The 18,261-nt window shown below is 39.0% G+C and overlaps 1 protein-coding gene and 39 non-coding genes across 40 annotated transcripts in view; 1 reads left to right on the top strand and 39 right to left on the bottom strand.

Moving 5' to 3' along the window:
- Positions 1-2,224: 2,224 nt before the first annotated feature.
- On the bottom strand, positions 2,225-2,316 carry Trnai-uau (transfer RNA isoleucine (anticodon UAU)). The gene is given in 2 exon segments: positions 2,225-2,260; positions 2,279-2,316. It is a non-coding gene; the product is annotated as a tRNA-Ile (tRNA).
- A 99-nt stretch (positions 2,317-2,415) lies between these two features.
- On the bottom strand, positions 2,416-2,507 carry Trnai-uau (transfer RNA isoleucine (anticodon UAU)). Its single transcript is given in 2 exon segments — positions 2,416-2,451; positions 2,470-2,507. It is a non-coding gene; the product is annotated as a tRNA-Ile (tRNA).
- A 99-nt stretch (positions 2,508-2,606) lies between these two features.
- Positions 2,607-2,698, bottom strand: Trnai-uau (transfer RNA isoleucine (anticodon UAU)). The gene is given in 2 exon segments: positions 2,607-2,642; positions 2,661-2,698. It is a non-coding gene; the product is annotated as a tRNA-Ile (tRNA).
- Positions 2,699-2,797: 99 nt separating this feature from the next.
- On the bottom strand, positions 2,798-2,889 carry Trnai-uau (transfer RNA isoleucine (anticodon UAU)). The gene is given in 2 exon segments: positions 2,798-2,833; positions 2,852-2,889. It is a non-coding gene; the product is annotated as a tRNA-Ile (tRNA).
- Positions 2,890-2,988: 99 nt separating this feature from the next.
- On the bottom strand, positions 2,989-3,080 carry Trnai-uau (transfer RNA isoleucine (anticodon UAU)). Its single transcript is given in 2 exon segments — positions 2,989-3,024; positions 3,043-3,080. It is a non-coding gene; the product is annotated as a tRNA-Ile (tRNA).
- A 99-nt stretch (positions 3,081-3,179) lies between these two features.
- On the bottom strand, positions 3,180-3,271 carry Trnai-uau (transfer RNA isoleucine (anticodon UAU)). The gene is given in 2 exon segments: positions 3,180-3,215; positions 3,234-3,271. It is a non-coding gene; the product is annotated as a tRNA-Ile (tRNA).
- A 99-nt stretch (positions 3,272-3,370) lies between these two features.
- On the bottom strand, positions 3,371-3,462 carry Trnai-uau (transfer RNA isoleucine (anticodon UAU)). The gene is given in 2 exon segments: positions 3,371-3,406; positions 3,425-3,462. It is a non-coding gene; the product is annotated as a tRNA-Ile (tRNA).
- A 99-nt stretch (positions 3,463-3,561) lies between these two features.
- Positions 3,562-3,653, bottom strand: Trnai-uau (transfer RNA isoleucine (anticodon UAU)). Its single transcript is given in 2 exon segments — positions 3,562-3,597; positions 3,616-3,653. It is a non-coding gene; the product is annotated as a tRNA-Ile (tRNA).
- Positions 3,654-3,752: 99 nt separating this feature from the next.
- Trnai-uau (transfer RNA isoleucine (anticodon UAU)) lies at positions 3,753-3,844 on the bottom strand. Its single transcript is given in 2 exon segments — positions 3,753-3,788; positions 3,807-3,844. It is a non-coding gene; the product is annotated as a tRNA-Ile (tRNA).
- Positions 3,845-3,943: 99 nt separating this feature from the next.
- Trnai-uau (transfer RNA isoleucine (anticodon UAU)) lies at positions 3,944-4,035 on the bottom strand. The gene is given in 2 exon segments: positions 3,944-3,979; positions 3,998-4,035. It is a non-coding gene; the product is annotated as a tRNA-Ile (tRNA).
- A 99-nt stretch (positions 4,036-4,134) lies between these two features.
- Trnai-uau (transfer RNA isoleucine (anticodon UAU)) lies at positions 4,135-4,226 on the bottom strand. Its single transcript is given in 2 exon segments — positions 4,135-4,170; positions 4,189-4,226. It is a non-coding gene; the product is annotated as a tRNA-Ile (tRNA).
- Positions 4,227-4,325: 99 nt separating this feature from the next.
- On the bottom strand, positions 4,326-4,417 carry Trnai-uau (transfer RNA isoleucine (anticodon UAU)). Its single transcript is given in 2 exon segments — positions 4,326-4,361; positions 4,380-4,417. It is a non-coding gene; the product is annotated as a tRNA-Ile (tRNA).
- Positions 4,418-4,516: 99 nt separating this feature from the next.
- Trnai-uau (transfer RNA isoleucine (anticodon UAU)) lies at positions 4,517-4,608 on the bottom strand. Its single transcript is given in 2 exon segments — positions 4,517-4,552; positions 4,571-4,608. It is a non-coding gene; the product is annotated as a tRNA-Ile (tRNA).
- A 99-nt stretch (positions 4,609-4,707) lies between these two features.
- Trnai-uau (transfer RNA isoleucine (anticodon UAU)) lies at positions 4,708-4,799 on the bottom strand. Its single transcript is given in 2 exon segments — positions 4,708-4,743; positions 4,762-4,799. It is a non-coding gene; the product is annotated as a tRNA-Ile (tRNA).
- Positions 4,800-4,898: 99 nt separating this feature from the next.
- Positions 4,899-4,990, bottom strand: Trnai-uau (transfer RNA isoleucine (anticodon UAU)). Its single transcript is given in 2 exon segments — positions 4,899-4,934; positions 4,953-4,990. It is a non-coding gene; the product is annotated as a tRNA-Ile (tRNA).
- Positions 4,991-5,089: 99 nt separating this feature from the next.
- On the bottom strand, positions 5,090-5,181 carry Trnai-uau (transfer RNA isoleucine (anticodon UAU)). The gene is given in 2 exon segments: positions 5,090-5,125; positions 5,144-5,181. It is a non-coding gene; the product is annotated as a tRNA-Ile (tRNA).
- A 99-nt stretch (positions 5,182-5,280) lies between these two features.
- On the bottom strand, positions 5,281-5,372 carry Trnai-uau (transfer RNA isoleucine (anticodon UAU)). Its single transcript is given in 2 exon segments — positions 5,281-5,316; positions 5,335-5,372. It is a non-coding gene; the product is annotated as a tRNA-Ile (tRNA).
- A 99-nt stretch (positions 5,373-5,471) lies between these two features.
- Positions 5,472-5,563, bottom strand: Trnai-uau (transfer RNA isoleucine (anticodon UAU)). Its single transcript is given in 2 exon segments — positions 5,472-5,507; positions 5,526-5,563. It is a non-coding gene; the product is annotated as a tRNA-Ile (tRNA).
- Positions 5,564-5,853: 290 nt separating this feature from the next.
- Trnai-uau (transfer RNA isoleucine (anticodon UAU)) lies at positions 5,854-5,945 on the bottom strand. Its single transcript is given in 2 exon segments — positions 5,854-5,889; positions 5,908-5,945. It is a non-coding gene; the product is annotated as a tRNA-Ile (tRNA).
- A 290-nt stretch (positions 5,946-6,235) lies between these two features.
- Positions 6,236-6,327, bottom strand: Trnai-uau (transfer RNA isoleucine (anticodon UAU)). Its single transcript is given in 2 exon segments — positions 6,236-6,271; positions 6,290-6,327. It is a non-coding gene; the product is annotated as a tRNA-Ile (tRNA).
- Positions 6,328-6,426: 99 nt separating this feature from the next.
- On the bottom strand, positions 6,427-6,518 carry Trnai-uau (transfer RNA isoleucine (anticodon UAU)). Its single transcript is given in 2 exon segments — positions 6,427-6,462; positions 6,481-6,518. It is a non-coding gene; the product is annotated as a tRNA-Ile (tRNA).
- Positions 6,519-6,617: 99 nt separating this feature from the next.
- Trnai-uau (transfer RNA isoleucine (anticodon UAU)) lies at positions 6,618-6,709 on the bottom strand. Its single transcript is given in 2 exon segments — positions 6,618-6,653; positions 6,672-6,709. It is a non-coding gene; the product is annotated as a tRNA-Ile (tRNA).
- A 99-nt stretch (positions 6,710-6,808) lies between these two features.
- On the bottom strand, positions 6,809-6,900 carry Trnai-uau (transfer RNA isoleucine (anticodon UAU)). The gene is given in 2 exon segments: positions 6,809-6,844; positions 6,863-6,900. It is a non-coding gene; the product is annotated as a tRNA-Ile (tRNA).
- Positions 6,901-7,190: 290 nt separating this feature from the next.
- Positions 7,191-7,282, bottom strand: Trnai-uau (transfer RNA isoleucine (anticodon UAU)). The gene is given in 2 exon segments: positions 7,191-7,226; positions 7,245-7,282. It is a non-coding gene; the product is annotated as a tRNA-Ile (tRNA).
- Positions 7,283-7,381: 99 nt separating this feature from the next.
- On the bottom strand, positions 7,382-7,473 carry Trnai-uau (transfer RNA isoleucine (anticodon UAU)). The gene is given in 2 exon segments: positions 7,382-7,417; positions 7,436-7,473. It is a non-coding gene; the product is annotated as a tRNA-Ile (tRNA).
- A 100-nt stretch (positions 7,474-7,573) lies between these two features.
- Trnai-uau (transfer RNA isoleucine (anticodon UAU)) lies at positions 7,574-7,665 on the bottom strand. The gene is given in 2 exon segments: positions 7,574-7,609; positions 7,628-7,665. It is a non-coding gene; the product is annotated as a tRNA-Ile (tRNA).
- Positions 7,666-7,764: 99 nt separating this feature from the next.
- Trnai-uau (transfer RNA isoleucine (anticodon UAU)) lies at positions 7,765-7,856 on the bottom strand. The gene is given in 2 exon segments: positions 7,765-7,800; positions 7,819-7,856. It is a non-coding gene; the product is annotated as a tRNA-Ile (tRNA).
- A 99-nt stretch (positions 7,857-7,955) lies between these two features.
- Trnai-uau (transfer RNA isoleucine (anticodon UAU)) lies at positions 7,956-8,047 on the bottom strand. Its single transcript is given in 2 exon segments — positions 7,956-7,991; positions 8,010-8,047. It is a non-coding gene; the product is annotated as a tRNA-Ile (tRNA).
- Positions 8,048-8,146: 99 nt separating this feature from the next.
- Trnai-uau (transfer RNA isoleucine (anticodon UAU)) lies at positions 8,147-8,238 on the bottom strand. Its single transcript is given in 2 exon segments — positions 8,147-8,182; positions 8,201-8,238. It is a non-coding gene; the product is annotated as a tRNA-Ile (tRNA).
- A 99-nt stretch (positions 8,239-8,337) lies between these two features.
- Positions 8,338-8,429, bottom strand: Trnai-uau (transfer RNA isoleucine (anticodon UAU)). The gene is given in 2 exon segments: positions 8,338-8,373; positions 8,392-8,429. It is a non-coding gene; the product is annotated as a tRNA-Ile (tRNA).
- Positions 8,430-8,531: 102 nt separating this feature from the next.
- On the bottom strand, positions 8,532-8,623 carry Trnai-uau (transfer RNA isoleucine (anticodon UAU)). Its single transcript is given in 2 exon segments — positions 8,532-8,567; positions 8,586-8,623. It is a non-coding gene; the product is annotated as a tRNA-Ile (tRNA).
- A 99-nt stretch (positions 8,624-8,722) lies between these two features.
- On the bottom strand, positions 8,723-8,814 carry Trnai-uau (transfer RNA isoleucine (anticodon UAU)). The gene is given in 2 exon segments: positions 8,723-8,758; positions 8,777-8,814. It is a non-coding gene; the product is annotated as a tRNA-Ile (tRNA).
- A 99-nt stretch (positions 8,815-8,913) lies between these two features.
- Trnai-uau (transfer RNA isoleucine (anticodon UAU)) lies at positions 8,914-9,005 on the bottom strand. The gene is given in 2 exon segments: positions 8,914-8,949; positions 8,968-9,005. It is a non-coding gene; the product is annotated as a tRNA-Ile (tRNA).
- A 99-nt stretch (positions 9,006-9,104) lies between these two features.
- Trnai-uau (transfer RNA isoleucine (anticodon UAU)) lies at positions 9,105-9,196 on the bottom strand. The gene is given in 2 exon segments: positions 9,105-9,140; positions 9,159-9,196. It is a non-coding gene; the product is annotated as a tRNA-Ile (tRNA).
- Positions 9,197-9,295: 99 nt separating this feature from the next.
- Trnai-uau (transfer RNA isoleucine (anticodon UAU)) lies at positions 9,296-9,387 on the bottom strand. The gene is given in 2 exon segments: positions 9,296-9,331; positions 9,350-9,387. It is a non-coding gene; the product is annotated as a tRNA-Ile (tRNA).
- Positions 9,388-9,486: 99 nt separating this feature from the next.
- Positions 9,487-9,578, bottom strand: Trnai-uau (transfer RNA isoleucine (anticodon UAU)). The gene is given in 2 exon segments: positions 9,487-9,522; positions 9,541-9,578. It is a non-coding gene; the product is annotated as a tRNA-Ile (tRNA).
- Positions 9,579-9,677: 99 nt separating this feature from the next.
- Trnai-uau (transfer RNA isoleucine (anticodon UAU)) lies at positions 9,678-9,769 on the bottom strand. Its single transcript is given in 2 exon segments — positions 9,678-9,713; positions 9,732-9,769. It is a non-coding gene; the product is annotated as a tRNA-Ile (tRNA).
- Positions 9,770-10,059: 290 nt separating this feature from the next.
- Positions 10,060-10,151, bottom strand: Trnai-uau (transfer RNA isoleucine (anticodon UAU)). Its single transcript is given in 2 exon segments — positions 10,060-10,095; positions 10,114-10,151. It is a non-coding gene; the product is annotated as a tRNA-Ile (tRNA).
- Positions 10,152-10,250: 99 nt separating this feature from the next.
- On the bottom strand, positions 10,251-10,342 carry Trnai-uau (transfer RNA isoleucine (anticodon UAU)). The gene is given in 2 exon segments: positions 10,251-10,286; positions 10,305-10,342. It is a non-coding gene; the product is annotated as a tRNA-Ile (tRNA).
- Positions 10,343-13,886: 3,544 nt separating this feature from the next.
- LOC129216968 (epoxide hydrolase 1-like) overlaps positions 13,887-18,261 on the top strand; it is a 33,045-nt gene continuing 28,670 nt past the window's right edge. Inside the window, exon 1 of the mRNA XM_054851191.1 lies at positions 13,887-13,961. The gene's annotated coding sequence lies outside the window, so the exon portion shown is untranslated. The remainder of the gene's footprint in view (positions 13,962-18,261) is intronic.

Here is an 18,261-nt window from a genome sequence, read left to right as displayed (position 1 = left end):
TCATTTAGAAATTTTTCGAATTGCTTATGGCAAAACTCTAAGCCATTATCAGTTCTAACTGATTTTAATTTACAATTTAATGTACGTTCAGATCTGGCTAGATAGGATTTAAAACAATCAAATACTTCACTTTTGTTTTTTATCGTAAATACATCTACTTTTCTAGAATAGTCGTCTATTATCGATAAAAAATACAAACTACCTCCCAGCGAACGAACTGGAGCGGGACCCCACAAATCCATATAACATTTATCCAACACATTATTAGTTAATGTTCCATAATTTCTGTTTAAAGAAACTCTAGTAGATTTAGCAATTTTACAAGTCACACAAGAATCGAAATTTCCCGTTACGTTTTCAATACCTTTGACACTATTGTTAACACTCATATTTTTTAGTAAATTAGCATTAACATGACCAAATCTTTTATGCAGATCATTAATGTTAATGGAAACATTATATGCATTCACATTAAATATTTCAGATTTCCTATAGTTAGGTATACCGTAAATAACATACAATTTCCCTACTCTATGTGCTGTTAAAAAATATTCATCATCTTTAGTAAAAATTCTCATTTTATTATTACACCAAATTATTTTGTACCCTCTTAAATCAATATTTGCACCTCCAATTAAATTCCTACGCATATTAGGTGTATAATAAACATTTTTAAGAATTAATTTCACAAAATTTCCATTATCTTTTACATAAAACACTATATCACCTATGCCCTTTATTTCACTAGTGCAATTTTTATCCCCAATTAAAACTTCACGTTTAGACACAGGATAAATGAATTCAAACCATTCTTTGTTGTTGCAAAAATTTCCTGTTGCTGCACTGTCTATCAAAAATTCCCCGAGTTCTATCGTATCTTCATTACTTGAGACTGACGAATTCTGCACTTCCATATGTTCCGTGTAAAAAATGCGGCTGTCTGGTTGAGACGATTTACTTTTGACATCCGGTTTTCTTCTGTTCTTGAAATAACAGTTTTTAGATAAATGATTGTTCTTTCCACAAAATGTGCACGGCCCCAGAAGATTTCGTCTTTCATGCGATGTTTGCCTCAGCTTGCTTCCACTGTTAACGCTCGAGAACTGACTTTTCTTCCTATTAGGGGTTGTATTCAAGTTCGAACCGTCCTCCAATTTGGAAATGTGTGCGTTATCTACGGGTAGATTTCCCTCGTCTTTCATCTTTAACTGAATTCTTCCCGATTCGCTTATTAACTGCTTTTCCACATTGTTGTAAGTGAATTCATTATCATCCAGGCGATATAATATTTGAACAAGGTTTTCAAACTCTTTGGGTAGTCTTCTAATTAACTGAAATGTTACTAACAGTTCAGGTATTTCAAATCCAGCATCTTTGATTTGAAGTTGCTTTTCCTTTACTCTTTGGCAGAAGTTTCCAACTGTTTCTTCATCTGGATAATATCTCAGTTCATAAAATTCATCGATTAAAGTTGCTATACGAGCACGGGAACAAGGTTCGAAGTTTTCCTTTAAAATAGTCCAAGCTTCTTTTCCATCTTCGGTACACTGAATCAATTTTAAATATTGCCGTTCAACACTTGTGTAAATTGTTGTGTAAGCTCTGGCTTTCCTCTGCTCGAAATTTCTTAGCAGTGCTTCCGGGGATGTTTCTGCTGGTTGTTTTGGTTCCCCGACGATGAATTCCCAACATCCTCTGTCAATTAGAACAACTTTTACATCACACTTCCATGAACTATAGTTGAACGCATTCAACTTTGGAAAGTTGATACTACTGTAATTTTCTTCTAGGCTGTTCTCCATTCTTTTCTGATATATCAAGTCCAACAATATGACGAAAAGTCTATAGTTATTTATCAGGGTTTTTAAGGCCCCATAACCAATGTAGAATATATTACCGCTAATAGCGTTAATAACTTACATCCACCATGAAAATAACAATTTCCGTCTGTTGAGATCAGAAGACACTTTAAAAGCAAATCTTTTATTGAAGATATTATAACATACATGAATTTCATATCTACGATCTTTGTTGCTCACCAAATTAACGGCATAACCTTCTAAAGCCAAAAAAACATTTTTTTCTTTAACTTATAAGGACAGAACATTTGCATAATTCAGTTCACGGTTTGCAGTGATACTTTTCACTTTAAAAATATATAATAAAATATGCAAATGTGCTTTCAAATGTACGTACGAAAAACAAATTAAAAAAATTCTAACACTGCCCCAGGTGAGGATCGAACTCACAACCTCGGCATAACTCACAAGTACTTTCTTATAAGTACCGCGCGCTAACCAGTTGCGCCACTGGGGCTCGGACGCTGGACGTTCTGTGTCGAGATGATCATTGTCGCGTTGCATGAAATATTAAGGAAAATAAACAAAGATTGTCTGATTCAAAAAACACAACGACTGCCCCAGGTGAGGATCGAACTCACAACCTCGGCATAACTCACAAGTACTTTCTTATAAGTACCGCGCGCTAACCATTTGCGCCACTGGGGCTCGGACGCTGTACGTTCTGTCTCGAGATGATCATTGTCGCGTTGCATGAAATATTAAGGAAAATAAACAAAGATTGTCTGATTCAAAAAACACAACGACTGCCGCAGGTGAGGATCGAACTCACAACCTCGGCATAACTCACAAGTACTTTCTTATAAGTACCGCGCGCTAACCAGTTGCGCCACTGGGGCTCGGACGCTGTACGTTCAGTGTCGAGAATATCATTGTCGCGTTGCATGAAATATTAAGGAAAATAAACAAAGATTGTCTGATTCAAAAAACACAACGACTGCCCCAGGTGAGGCTCGAACTCACAACCTCGGCATAACTCACAAGTACTTTCTTATAAATACCGCGCGCTAACCAGTTGCGCCACTGGGGCTCGGACGCTGGACGTTCTGTGTCGAGATGATCATTGTCGCGTTGCATGAAATATTAAGGAAAATGAACAAAGATTGACTGATTCAAAAAACACAACGACTGCCCCAGGTGAGGATCGAACTCACAACCTCGGCATAACTCACAAGTACTTTCTTATAAGTACCGCGCGCTAACCAGTTGCGCCACTGGGGCTCGGACGCTGGACGTTCTGTGTCGAGATGATCATTGTCGCGTTGCATGAAATATTAAGGAAAATGAACAAAGATTGACTGATTCAAAAAACACAACGCCTGCCCCAGGTGAGGATCGAACTCACAACCTCGGCATAACTCACAAGTACTTTCTTATAAGTACCGCGCGCTAACCAGTTGCGCCACTGGGGCTCGGACGCTGTATGTTCTGTGTCGAGATGATCATTGTCGCGTTGCATGAAATATTAAGGAAAATAAACAAAGATTGTCTGATTCAAAAAACACAACGACTGCCCCAGGTGAGGCTCGAACTCACAACCTCGGCATAACTCACAAGTACTTTCTTATAAGTACCGCGCGCTAACCAGTTGCGCCACTGGGGCTCGGACGCTGGACGTTCTGTGTCGAGATGATCATTGTCGCGTTGCATGAAATATTAAGGAAAATAAACAAAGATTGTCTGATTCAAAAAACACAACGACTGCCCCAGGTGAGGATCGAACTCACAACCTCGGCATAACTCACAAGTACTTTCTTATAAGTACCGCGCGCTAACCAGTTGCGCCTCTGGGGCTCGGACGCTGGACGTTCTGTGTCGAGATGATCATTGTCGCGTTGCATGAAATATTAAGGAAAATGAACAAAGATTGACTGATTCAAAAAACACAACGACTGCCCCAGGTGAGGATCGAACTCACAACCTCGGCATAAATCACAAGTACTGTCTTATAAGTACCGCGCGCTAACCAGTTGCGCCACTGGGGCTCGGACGCTGTACGTTCTGTGTCGAGATGATCATTGTCGCGTTGCATGAAATATTAAGGAAAATAAACAAAGATTGTCTGATTCAAAAAACACAACGACTGCCTCAGGTGAGGATCGAACTCACAACCTCGGCATAACTCACAAGTACTTTCTTATAAGTACCGCGCGCTAACCAGTTGCGCCACTGGGGCTCGGACGCTGTACGTTCTGTGTCGAGATGATCATTGTCGCGTTGCATGAAATATAAAGGAAAATAAACAAAGATTGTCTGATTCAAAAAACACAACGACTGCCGCAGGTGAGGATCGAACTCACAACCTCGGCATAACTCACAAGTACTTTCTTATAAGTACCGCGCGCTAACCAGTTGCGCCACTGAGGCTCGGACGATGGACGTTCTGTGTCGAGATGATCATTGTCGCGTTGCATGAAATATTAAGGAAAATGAACAAAGATTGACTGATTCAAAAAACACAACGACTGCGCCAGGTGAGGATCGAACTCACAACCTCGGCATAACTCACAAGTACTTTCTTATAAGTCCCGCGCGCTAACCAGTTGCGCCACTGGGGCTCGGACGCTGTACGTTCTGCGTCGAGATGATCATTGTCGCGTTGCATGAAATATTAAGGAAAATAAACAAAGATTGTCTGATTCAAAAAACACAACGACTGCCCCAGGTGAGGATCGAACTCACAACCTCGGCATAACTCACAAGTACTTTCTTATAAGTACCGCGGGCTAACCAGTTGCGCCACTGGGGCTCGGATGCTCTACGTTCTGTGTCGAGAATATCATTGTCGCGTTGCATGAAATATTAAGGAAAATAAACAAAGATTGTCTGATTCAAAAAACACAACGACTGCCCCAGGTGAGGATCGAACTCACAACCTCGGCATAACTCACAAGTACTTTCTTATAAGTACCGCGCGCTAACCAGTTGCGCCACTGAGGCTCGGACGATGGACGTTCTGTGTCGAGATGATCATTGTCGCGTTGCATGAAATATTAAGGAAAATGAACAAAGATTGACTGATTCAAAAAACACAACGACTGCGCCAGGTGAGGATCGAACTCACAACCTCGGCATAACTCACAAGTACTTTCTTATAAGTCCCGCGCGCTAACCAGTTGCGCCACTGGGGCTCGGACGCTGTACGTTCTGCGTCGAGATGATCATTGTCGCGTTGCATGAAATATTAAGGAAAATAAACAAAGATTGTCTGATTCAAAAAACACAACGACTGCCCCAGGTGAGGATCGAACTCACAACCTCGGCATAACTCACAAGTACTTTCTTATAAGTACCGCGCGCTAACCAGTTGCGCCACTGAGGCTCGGACGATGGACGTTCTGTGTCGAGATGATCATTGTCGCGTTGCATGAAATATTAAGGAAAATGAACAAAGATTGACTGATTCAAAAAACACAACGACTGCGCCAGGTGAGGATCGAACTCACAACCTCGGCATAACTCACAAGTACTTTCTTATAAGTCCCGCGCGCTAACCAGTTGCGCCACTGGGGCTCGGACGCTGTACGTTCTGCGTCGAGATGATCATTGTCGCGTTGCATGAAATATTAAGGAAAATAAACAAAGATTGTCTGATTCAAAAAACACAACGACTGCCCCAGGTGAGGATCGAACTCACAACCTCGGCATAACTCACAAGTACTTTCTTATAAGTACCGCGCGCTAACCAGTTGCGCCACTGAGGCTCGGACGATGGACGTTCTGTGTCGAGATGATCATTGTCGCGTTGCATGAAATATTAAGGAAAATGAACAAAGATTGACTGATTCAAAAAACACAACGACTGCGCCAGGTGAGGATCGAACTCACAACCTCGGCATAACTCACAAGTACTTTCTTATAAGTCCCGCGCGCTAACCAGTTGCGCCACTGGGGCTCGGACGCTGTACGTTCTGCGTCGAGATGATCATTGTCGCGTTGCATGAAATATTAAGGAAAATAAACAAAGATTGTCTGATTCAAAAAACACAACGACTGCCCCAGGTGAGGATCGAACTCACAACCTCGGCATAACTCACAAGTACTTTCTTATAAGTACCGCGCGCTAACCAGTTGCGCCACTGAGGCTCGGACGATGGACGTTCTGTGTCGAGATGATCATTGTCGCGTTGCATGAAATATTAAGGAAAATGAACAAAGATTGACTGATTCAAAAAACACAACGACTGCGCCAGGTGAGGATCGAACTCACAACCTCGGCATAACTCACAAGTACTTTCTTATAAGTCCCGCGCGCTAACCAGTTGCGCCACTGGGGCTCGGACGCTGTACGTTCTGCGTCGAGATGATCATTGTCGCGTTGCATGAAATATTAAGGAAAATAAACAAAGATTGTCTGATTCAAAAAACACAACGACTGCCCCAGGTGAGGATCGAACTCACAACCTCGGCATAACTCACAAGTACTTTCTTATAAGTACCGCGCGCTAACCAGTTGCGCCTCTGGGGCTCGGACGCTGGACGTTCTGTGTCGAGATGATCATTGTCGCGTTGCATGAAATATTAAGGAAAATGAACAAAGATTGACTGATTCAAAAAACACAACGACTGCCCCAGGTGAGGATCGAACTCACAACCTCGGCATAAATCACAAGTACTGTCTTATAAGTACCGCGCGCTAACCAGTTGCGCCACTGGGGCTCGGACGCTGTACGTTCTGTGTCGAGATGATCATTGTCGCGTTGCATGAAATATTAAGGAAAATAAACAAAGATTGTCTGATTCAAAAAACACAACGACTGCCTCAGGTGAGGATCGAACTCACAACCTCGGCATAACTCACAAGTACTTTCTTATAAGTACCGCGCGCTAACCAGTTGCGCCACTGGGGCTCGGACGCTGTACGTTCTGTGTCGAGATGATCATTGTCGCGTTGCATGAAATATAAAGGAAAATAAACAAAGATTGTATGATTCAAAAAACACAACGACTGCCGCAGGTGAGGATCGAACTCACAACCTCGGCATAACTCACAAGTACTTTCTTATAAGTACCGCGCGCTAACCAGTTGCGCCACTGAGGCTCGGACGATGGACGTTCTGTGTCGAGATGATCATTGTCGCGTTGCATGAAATATTAAGGAAAATGAACAAAGATTGACTGATTCAAAAAACACAACGACTGCGCCAGGTGAGGATCGAACTCACAACCTCGGCATAACTCACAAGTACTTTCTTATAAGTCCCGCGCGCTAACCAGTTGCGCCACTGGGGCTCGGACGCTGTACGTTCTGCGTCGAGATGATCATTGTCGCGTTGCATGAAATATTAAGGAAAATAAACAAAGATTGTCTGATTCAAAAAACACAACGACTGCCCCAGGTGAGGATCGAACTCACAACCTCGGCATAACTCACAAGTACTTTCTTATAAGTACCGCGGGCTAACCAGTTGCGCCACTGGGGCTCGGATGCTCTACGTTCTGTGTCGAGAATATCATTGTCGCGTTGCATGAAATATTAAGGAAAATAAACAAAGATTGTCTGATTCAAAAAACACAACGACTGCCCCAGGTGAGGATCGAACTCACAACCTCGGCATAACTCACAAGTACTTTCTTATAAGTACCGCGCGCTAACCAGTTGCGCCACTGGGGCTCGGATGCTGTACGTTCTGTGTCGAGAATATCATTGTCGCGTTGCATGAAACATTAAAGAAAATGAACAAAGATTGTCTGGTTCAAAAAAAAACAACGACTGCCCCAGGTGAGGATCGAACTCACAACCTCGGCATAACTCACAAGTACTTTCTTATAAGTACCGCGCGCTAACCAGTTGCGCCACTGGGGCTCGGACGCTGGACGTTCTGTGTCGAGATGATCATTGTCGCGTTGCATGAAATATTAAGGAAAATAAACAAAGATTGTCTGATTCAAAAAACACAACGATTGCCCCAGGTGAGGATCGAACTCACAACCTCGGCATAACTCACAAGTACTTTCTTATAAGTACCGCGCGCTAACCAGTTGCGCCACTGGGGCTCGGAAGCTGGACGTTCTGTGTCGAGATGATCATTGTCGCGTTGCATGAAATATTAAGGAAAATGAACAAAGATTGACTGATTCAAAAAACACAACGACTGCCCCAGGTGAGGATCGAACTCACAACCTCGGCATAACTCACAAGTACTTTCTTATAAGTCCCGCACGCTAACCAGTTGCGCCACTGGGGCTCGGACGCTGTACGTTCTGCGTCGAGATGATCATTGTCGCGTTGCATGAAATATTAAGGAAAATAAACAAAGATTGTCTGATTCAAAAAACACAACGACTGCCCCAGGTGAGGATCGAACTCACAACCTCGGCATAACTCACAAGTACTTTCTTATAAGTACCGCGGGCTAACCAGTTGCGCCACTGGGGCTCGGATGCTCTACGTTCTGTGTCGAGAATATCATTGTCGCGTTGCATGAAATATTAAGGAAAATAAACAAAGATTGTCTGATTCAAAAAACACAACGACTGCCCCAGGTGAGGATCGAACTCACAACCTCGGCATAACTCACAAGTACTTTCTTATAAGTACCGCGCGCTAACCAGTTGCGCCACTGGGGCTCGGATGCTGTACGTTCTGTGTCGAGAATATCATTGTCGCGTTGCATGAAACATTAAAGAAAATGAACAAAGATTGTCTGGTTCAAAAAAAAAAACAACGACTGCCCCAGGTGAGGATCGAACTCACAACCTCGGCATAACTCACAAGTACTTTCTTATAAGTACCGCGCGCTAACCAGTTGCGCCACTGGGGCTCGGACGCTGTACGTTCTGTGTCGAGATGATCATTGTCGCGTTGCATGAAATATTAAGGAAAATAAACAAAGATTGTCTGATTCAAAAAACACAACGACTGCCGCAGGTGAGGATCGAACTCACAACCTCGGCATAACTCACAAGTACTTTCTTATAAGTACCGCGCGCTAACCAGTTGCGCCACTGGGGCTCGGACGCTGTACGTTCAGTGTCGAGAATATCATTGTCAAGTTGCATGAAATATTAAGGAAAATAAACAAAGATTGTCTGATTCAAAAAACACAACGACTGCCCCAGGTGAGGTTCGAACTCACAACCTCGGCATAACTCACAAGTACTTTCTTATAAGTACCGCGCGCTAACCAGTTGCGCCACTGGGGCTCGGACGCTGGACGTTCTGTGTCGAGATGATCATTGTCGCGTTGCATGAAATATTAAGGAAAATGAACAAAGATTGACTGATTCAAAAAACACAACGACTGCCCCAGGTGAGGATCGAACTCACAACCTCGGCATAACTCACAAGTACTTTCTTATAAGTACCGCGCGCTAACCAGTTGCGCCACTGGGGCTCGGACGCTGGACGTTCTGTGTCGAGATGATCATTGTTGCGTTGCATGAAATATTAAGGAAAATAAACAAAGATTGTCTGATTCAAAAAACACAACGACTGCCGCAGGTGAGGATCGAACTCACAACCTCGGCATAACTCACAAGTACTTTCTTATAAGTACCGCGCGCTAACCAGTTGCGCCACTGGGGCTCGGACGCTGGACGTTCTGTGTCGAGATGATCATTGTCGCGTTGCATGAAATATTAAGGAAAATGAACAAAGATTGACTGATTCAAAAAACACAACGACTGCCCCAGGTGAGGATCGAACTCACAACCTCGGCATAACTCACAAGTACTTTCTTATAAGTACCGCGCGCTAACCAGTTGCGCCACTGGGGCTCGGACGATGGACGTTCTGTGTCGAGATGATCATTGTCGCGTTGCATGAAATATTAAGGAAAATGAACAAAGATTGACTGATTCAAAAAACACAACGACTGCCCCAGGTGAGGATCGAACTCACAACCTCGGCAAAACTCACAAGTACTTTCTTATAAGTACCGCGCGCTAACCAGTTGCGCCACTGGGGCTCTGACGCTGTACGTTCTGTTTCGAGATGATCATTGTCGCGTTGCATGAAATATTAAGGAAAATAAACAAAGATTGTCTGATTCAAAAAACACAACGACTGCCCCAGGTGAGGCTCGATATCACAACCTCGGCAGAACTCACAAGTACTTTCTTATAAGTACCGCGCGCTAACCAGTTGCGCCACTGGGGCTCGGACGCTGGACGTTCTGTGTCGAGATGATCATTGTCGCGTTGCATGAAATATTAAGGAAAATGAACAAAGATTGACTGATTCAAAAAACACAACGACTGCCCCAGGTGAGGATCGAACTCACAACCTCGGCATAACTCACAAGTACTTTCTTATAAGTACCGCGCGCTAACCAGTTGCGCCACTGGGGCTCGGACGCTGTACGTTCTGCGTCGAGATGATCATTGTCGCGTTGCATGAAATATTAAGGAAAATAAACAAAGATTGTCTGATTCAAAAAACACAACGACTGCCCCAGGTGAGGATCGAACTCACAACCTCGGCATAACTCACAAGTACTTTCTTATAAGTACCGCGGGCTAACCAGTTGCGCCACTGGGGCTCGGATGCTATACGTTCTGTGTCGAGAATATCATTGTCGCGTTGCATGAAATATTAAGGAAAATAAACAAAGATTGTCTGATTCAAAAAACACAACGACTGCCCCAGGTGAGGATCGAACTCACAACCTCGGCATAACTCACAAGTACTTTCTTATAAGTACCGCGCGCTAGCCATTGGGTTTTGGAAGGGGGGGGCTCAGGACTTGCTTTACCCTAAACTCTGAAAGGTTACTTTACCCTAAAAGTTGGGCCTTGCTTTAATAATGCAGAGATCCGTGATCCATCGAATTGTGGTTCTAAAAATTCATGCAGAAATTAACCACATCAAAAATTCAAATCATTAGTCGTACACGTTTGATTGGTTTATGAAATACCATAAATCAAAATTTTAAAACATAATCTACGATCTCTTTTTTTTACTCTATTTTTTAAATTTAAAAAAATCAGTTTTTTAAGTTAAAAACTTTTCCTCAACATTCTCCATATGTTCGCTTTTTCTTTGTTTTGCGACTCTTATGTCTATTTATGCCCACCTGGGGGGGGGGGAAGTTCATTGCAATTTTACGGAGGATGTTTTCAGGGGGGTTTTCTTTTTCTTTGTGGGCCCTTTATCTTGGGGGGGGGGTCTGCGCAATGTTAAGGAGGGGTGCGCCGTTGCTATTAGGAATGAGACCCACTCATGAATTAAATATTAGAAAGTAGAAATCTTAATGACTGTTCAGAATAATAAATAAATCTGCAAATTAATTTTAAATACCGAATTCAGCGAAAACATATTAAAAATGGCTCTTTTGTGCGATACGCAGTTAATTTCTGCATACTTATAAAAGGTGTCAATATTAAATTTCGGCTGAAGATCCGCGCGTCAAGGACACTGAACATCAAGGTCAGTTTCCACCGGAACCGCTTGCGTGTTAGTTTCATTTTTGTCAATACGGATTTTTGAGCCAACTGTTTCTTTTTCCTTAAGAAATTTTTCAAAGTTTACGCAGAGTTTTCAGGAGAATTTATCTACAGATTTCAACGTAAATTTAAGAGTCGTGTTATGGAGATAAACTTAAAAGTTTACTGTTTGACGACTTGATTTTGTAGTTATAGTTGTAGTTTTGTAGTTATACAAAACTAGCATTGTTGCAGTTTTGTAGTAATTCATTTGGTTCGTTAGTTACTCTTTAGTTACACAGCAGTGCAGCCAGAAAAAAAAATCGGAGGGAAAGTATGGTCAAATTTCGGAGGGGGGATAAGGTTACTTTTTGTTCTTTATTACAACACAAAAAGGAAATTTTCTAACTTTCGGCGGGAGATACATCCCTAAATCGCCCCTCCCTGGATGCACCACTGCTTCGACAAGTTATGGTCTTGTTTTAATGAATCAGCGTTAGGGGAGCGTGTCTTGGGACACCTTGGGATTGTACCTTTGGACACAGCTAATTTCTAAGAATTTATTTTTAGCAGCCATGTTTTTGTAATCTGTAGTAGTGACCTTCACCACTAAATGGTGCCATAATAACAATCAGTATCAAAGGAGTTAAATTAATAATTTTGTGAGAGAAAGAAAATTTCATGACTCCAAAGTGAATTCTTGATTTTGATTTCATTTTCCGTCTTTGTATTTGTAAAACTAATCAACTTAATTTTATTTTGTTATAAAAGAAAAGTATAGTACTTTATTTTATTTATTTATTTACTTATTTATGTATTTATTTTTGATTATGAGAAAATAATGATAATGCATCTAATTGACCATTATTTTGGTTTTTCTTAAACCACGTGGTGATTGTACTTCGGGACAGCCAAACATACTGTACCTTAGAAGACGTTCCGAAGTACAAAATATGCATCTTAATAATTAAGATATGCTAATTAACTTGGAAAAATTTTCTAATATAATGTAGTCTTTTAAACACATTTAATGTTAGATAATAATTCATTAATTAATTATACATGATTTTATTCATTTCCATGATTTTTTTTAGGTGCAAAATTGATTCGAGTATATGGCTGTTTCCTGAATCATGATGAGTGCCCATGGTACAACAGGATGCATACCAAGGTAGAATGTCCAAGGTACTGTACCTTTGGACAGTTTGAATTTGTCAAATTTTACAAACTGTCTAAATTTTACAAAAATATACGTATTGCGGAGAAATATGTTGGAATGTCTGAATGTGACTTTGGTACAACACTCTCCCCTGCGTATGCCACATACATATTCAGCCATTAACGATCTTAGTAACGACATACCAAAATCTGCGTAAAAAGAATCGAAGTGGTTTTTGAGCAACTAGACGTTATACAGCTCCTCTATACGAAATTCCAATCTTCTACGGAAAACCGTTTTTAACTCTAATGCGAGATAAACACTAATTCATAAGACAGTGTAGATCCCATATTTCAAAGGACGTATACTTGCAGCGAGAGTAAAACAGCTAAATATGTGGGTTTTCCAAATAAGTTTAAAACAGGGTTTTTCCTGATTTTTTTTTTTTTTTTTTTTGAAGGATTTCCTGTTATAATTCAAATCAAAATGAGAAGAGACAATTTTTGTCTTCATAAATTCATAACAGGAAATTTCAATCCGATTTCGATCCATTTCTTCAAACAAAGCCAATAAATTTTGAAAACGGCACCCACGTAGTATTTAGCACTTGAAGTCTCTTTAAACAATCATATGATGTGTTTTTCTTGCTTTTCTGCAACGATAACGAAATGGTAGATCATAAAGCGCAACAACAAGTTTTATAACTCCAAGAACTGTACCTAGTGAAAAATAAGAGAAAAATTATCTTGTTTTACTGGAAAAAAAAAATCGCAATTTCCTTGAAACATATGACATGCATATTTACTAGACTAGACACATCGTAAACAAGGATTCTGTATCGAACAAATTGAACGCATGCAATTACAAAACTAGAAATGCGAATATGAATCTGATTATTTTCACAATCTCCTTTTTGAGGCATCACGCAAAATAGTAGTTTTTAAATTTAATTTGTTTCAATGCAATAGTTTTAGATACCATTTTGTCAATATATATAATACCCAGTGGTGAAGCCAGAAAAACATTTTGAAGGGGGGGGGGATATGGTTAAATTTCGGGGGAGGTGGAGGGTTATGATAGTATAGATATGTTAGTTTTAGTCCCATTCTAAGTTTAAAAAAAAGGAAATTCTTTCGTGCAAACGTACAAATACACATGCACATAAGTACATGTACACATATGGAAAATACACTTTAGATTTTTATCGGTTCTTGCTCAGAAAAAAAAGTTAAAAAATAAAAATGAAAAGAATTTTTTTTTTTTTTTTTTTTTTTGATGATTCCACGCATTTTTATTTACAGCGCCAGATTAATTTGGGTTGAAAAAAACTGCAATCTAAATATAATTTTCCGAACATTTCTTTTTATCAGTTTCGAGGTTTTAATTAATGGAACTTGTATCCGCAGAGTTTTGCCAGATTTGGCGTTTGAGTATTGCTAAGGCATCCCGGCAACCCTGTTGCCTCGAGTTCTCGCTCTGCTCATCGCAAGCTGTTAGCAGTCGGGGGCATCAGGGCGTAGCGGAAGGTCGGAGCAAGAGTTCGCAGCACCAACCTTACGTTCAGGTCTTGAAATCAGGTAACTATTTGCTTTTGTGCTGTCAGATGAATTTATTTCATGTTTTGTACAACACTTGAAGATTGTTTATTAACTTTAAACAATTTTGGCATCAGATTAACGTCAATCGATATTTATTATGTCATTCTTGAAATTGAAAACGAAGATCGTAAACAGTAACCAGGGGCGCCCCAAGCTTAAATTTCTCGGAGGAGAAAATTCTCAATTTATCGAATGAAACTCCGAATTTTACTGAATGATTAGAAATGCAAACACATACCTACATTTAACGTGACGTTACATTAGGCATCATTTTCAAAGAAGAATTTTAAGATTGTCACAAAATTTCAGGATCGTCGAACATTTCCGAACAAGGAGGTTTTTGAGAGGTCACTGTGACCTCTTGTGACCTCCCATCTAGTCACCTCCGATAGTAACCATCACATGACAAAGATTGTTACTGATGAAAATAGATGAATTGTTATCAGTAGGGCCTTATCAGGGCTTAATTTGAATGGCAACTCATATTCAGTCTTCATTTTTTTTTCTTTCAGAAAATTTTTACAGATAAAACATAATTCCATGGCACATGAATAAGTTCTGAAGGACTCAGCACTTTTTTTTTTGTAATTAAGTCCTGGGTCTTATTATCATTATCAAGTGTCCTGGGAATTCGCATCAGCTCCATCCAGTGTTTTATTTTTCTTTTGATTTGTCAATTGATGTCGATATCAAGGGTCTTTTGCTAAAATTCGATTTTGCGATATTTTTTACAGTTATATTCACGGTAAATTTGTTCCTTGTATCTGCGAAATAAAAATCTGTGAAATTACTAGAAGTAAGTCCTAAAAAGTGCAAAATGCTGGAACAATGGTTCGTTTTCCTCACAAAATCATTAGAGCAACTAACAATTTTTTTTAACCAAATTTTTTACTTCTTAATGTTACCAAAGCTCACAAAACCACGAATACAAATTGAAAATGCGTATAGATCACTTTGTTTAGTGTATTTGATGCCACCATACTAAAAAAAAATTAATAAAGTTACAAAACCTTCTTTTTTCAAAAAGTGTCCCCCCACCCCCTCAAAACTGTGAAACACATTTTCAAACCAGTGAAGTAACCTTTACTAAGATAAAGAATCGTTACATGAAGTTATTGTGAGGTGTTTAATATAATGTACGTATAATATTGTTTGAATTCATGGGTTGCTCAACATTATTATACGTACATCATCTCACAATCAATTGTTATATATAACCATCTCAATTGTTATACAATCTCGATTTTTATACATAACCATCGAGAAAAATTACAGAAAATAAAAAAAGTGATTGCAAAATTAACTTCAAAATTATCCTAAAAAATGCTTTTATTTTAAATAAGAAAAGAAATTTTGTCTCGGACCGATAAAAATCGCCTAGGACCGGTCAAAAATTTTCCCGGACAGACCAGTCAGTCGAGTGGTTGATAATAAATTTCTAGCGTGAACAATATATTACGTGAGGACATGATGATTTAATTCAACTTGAATTCTTTTGTGAATATTTGGTTTTAACTCATCATTTTTCAATAAATAATTGAAATATCCGCAGATATTAGGTCTTCAAAATATACTGCATATTTATGAGGGAAGGACAACTTTTGATGTACGTAGTTGTGAAAGAGTAAAAAAGTGAGGTTTTTTTTTTTTTCTGCTACTAAAGGTCGAAAATCTAAAAATGTCCATTTATCGACCCGCCATAATAGATGTCATTCATTTTCCGTTCTTTGATCTACTGGGTATATGAATTTTGGTATAGGTATATGATTTTAGAAAGGGCGTAGCTCCTGTTAATATTAATGGGACTAAGCTCAAATCATTGATTCATTTATGAGGGAAATAAATCTTCCGACTTTTTCAGCTGTGAAAGGAAATGCCAGAATAAAATTAACATTTTGAGCATTTCTGAAAACCACTCCGTTTTTACAGGCTTATAAAAAATATTAAAAAAAAAAAAAAAAAAAAAAAAAAAAAAAAAAAACATTGCTAGCGCAACCTCATCTTGAAGAATCAAAACCGATTTTTGAACAGATTCTAAAATACGATGACATCTATTGCAGTGCCTCGTGTTCGTAGTTGAGATCAACTTGTCATGTTCAGGGGCGTCCCGATGGGACTTCATTGGAGGTCACTGTGACCTCCCAAAAGTTCTATTTGGCAACGTTTGGAGTTCCATTCGGCATATTGAGAATTTCCGCCTTCCCTAAAGTTAAGTTGGGACCCTGGACATGTTAGTAATAAACTGCAAGTTTCCGTCCCTAGCCAAGGTTAAGGTAAAACAGTAGAATCGAGTTGGCGTTGACGCTTGTTTTCATTATCGTAGTTTCCAGTCATCAAACCAGTTATTCCATCCTTTCAGATATTTTAAAGTGGTTTTGTCAAACTTCTTGTACATTTTTTTTTACGTCTGGCATAGTTTGCTTTTCTTTAAAAGCAGAAATGTGTACACTACTTTATTTTAACTATGTTTTCCAGAATAATCTTGGTTTTAATCAACCGATTTCTTTCTTGGTTGAAAAAACGGAAGGATTAGGATATCCCATAAATATTCTTCCGGCAAAGGATTTTCAAAGAGTCTCGTAATTAAGTAAGTTTCTTAGGTTTGGAAAAGAAAATACTTTTTTAAGCTCCAGATACAAGTTCAGCACCCTTTAAACAATAAAAATAGGCATCTTGTGATTCAGTAGAGGTTGATTAAATTAGCTCCAAAAACTAGAAACAATAACGAAGTGATTATTTAATTTTTTCTTTAGTTTTCAGATATTTTTTCATTGTTTTGAACAAAGAATGGATGCCATATTTAAAATTATGTAAGGTTCATTGAATGTAAGTTTACTCCAGCAACGGCTTAACTAGTCTTTTGAAACAGTTTTCCACCCTATATATATGTAGTTTATTTAAAACCTTAAAAATGGGTTCTAATAGCCAAATATCTTAACCAAGAATATTTTTTATATCAACGGGCTTACATGACGAGAAACACTAACATGTATTTGAACATAGCCAACTGTGCCAAATTTTGAATTAGAATTACTTCATTGGAGAAACACTCATAAAGCAAACATTGGTAATCTACTACTAGTAAAAATATTTCATATCGATGACCTAGCATGATAAAAGGTATTCGTTTCATGTCCTGAAAGAATATTTTGCGTTCAAATTCATTCTAGCCGCGTTGCATGATCTATCTCGAAAATAAAAGTTGTCAAGTGACGCATTTTCAAAAATTAGGTTTAAATAAAAGGGAAAAAAAATAGTTCGAAATTTCTCGACAGCGTGTAGAAAAGAGCAGTTTTATGACTCAAACTGTTTTAGACCTATGTGGATTTTTTTAAATTTTCAAAAATTCAGTCATTGTTTTTAACAGGTGTAAACATTCAGTTTCGCGGATTTTCTTGCGAAAATCCCCTATGTCAGTTCTTGACCATCAAAAGACATCTGTGCCACGTTTGGCGAAGATCCGACGTAAAGTGTGGTTTTTGTATTGGAAACAAACACACTCATTATATTAATTTTAATAGATGGAGGGATGGTCCTTGACATGATGGCCATCAGGTTTGAATATCAATAAGTCAGTTAATGATTGGAGTAACTTACGGTAAATATCTCAAAGTTATCAGTTGTTTAATCCTGATATTTATAATCACGAATTTACTGAAAGAGTAACGCCCTGACGTCATCAACAATGAAACTCGCGTGGCATAGCATGCTAATTTGATAATATTTTTTGGCAATGTTTGACATGCTGGGAAATGCTTTGTTTTGACAAGACTGACCTGAATTCGGTAACTGTGTTACTGGTAAGACTAATTTTAGGAGAGTGAAGAAACAACCAAGTGGTCAACAATGAACGCTATCTAGTAGAGTTTAGGGTTAATCCACTAAAGTGAGGGTTAAAATGTCAACTATTTAACTATCACCAAACAGGCAATGACTTCGTTCAAATGTAGAAGCAATTTTCACCCGTCATGCCTTGACGGGCGATTTTCTGGTGACTTCAATAAAAACTAAAAAGAAAACTTTTGTTACTTTTCTAACATTCATATACTTAAATATTTCGTTATTTAAATATTCTTGAATTTGGCTTTATCACACGTAGGAGCAAAAATTCCTTTTTCACCTTGATAGCACTGTTATATCTAATCTTTTAAAATTTGCCTTGAACTTTTGAACAGAGGAAATGATAGAGCTTAATCTATTAGCAAGGCTGTGAAATAGTTTCCGCGAAATCAGCTAATTATGTTAAATGTTTCAATTTACAATTGTATTTATGTATAAT

The sequence above is a fragment of the Uloborus diversus genome, chromosome 2, assembly GCF_026930045.1.
Source record: "Uloborus diversus isolate 005 chromosome 2, Udiv.v.3.1, whole genome shotgun sequence".
Lineage (NCBI taxonomy): Eukaryota > Metazoa > Arthropoda > Arachnida > Araneae > Uloboridae > Uloborus > Uloborus diversus.
The sequence above is the reverse complement of the archived record's forward strand: the minus strand, read 5'-3'. Positions and strand labels throughout refer to the sequence as shown.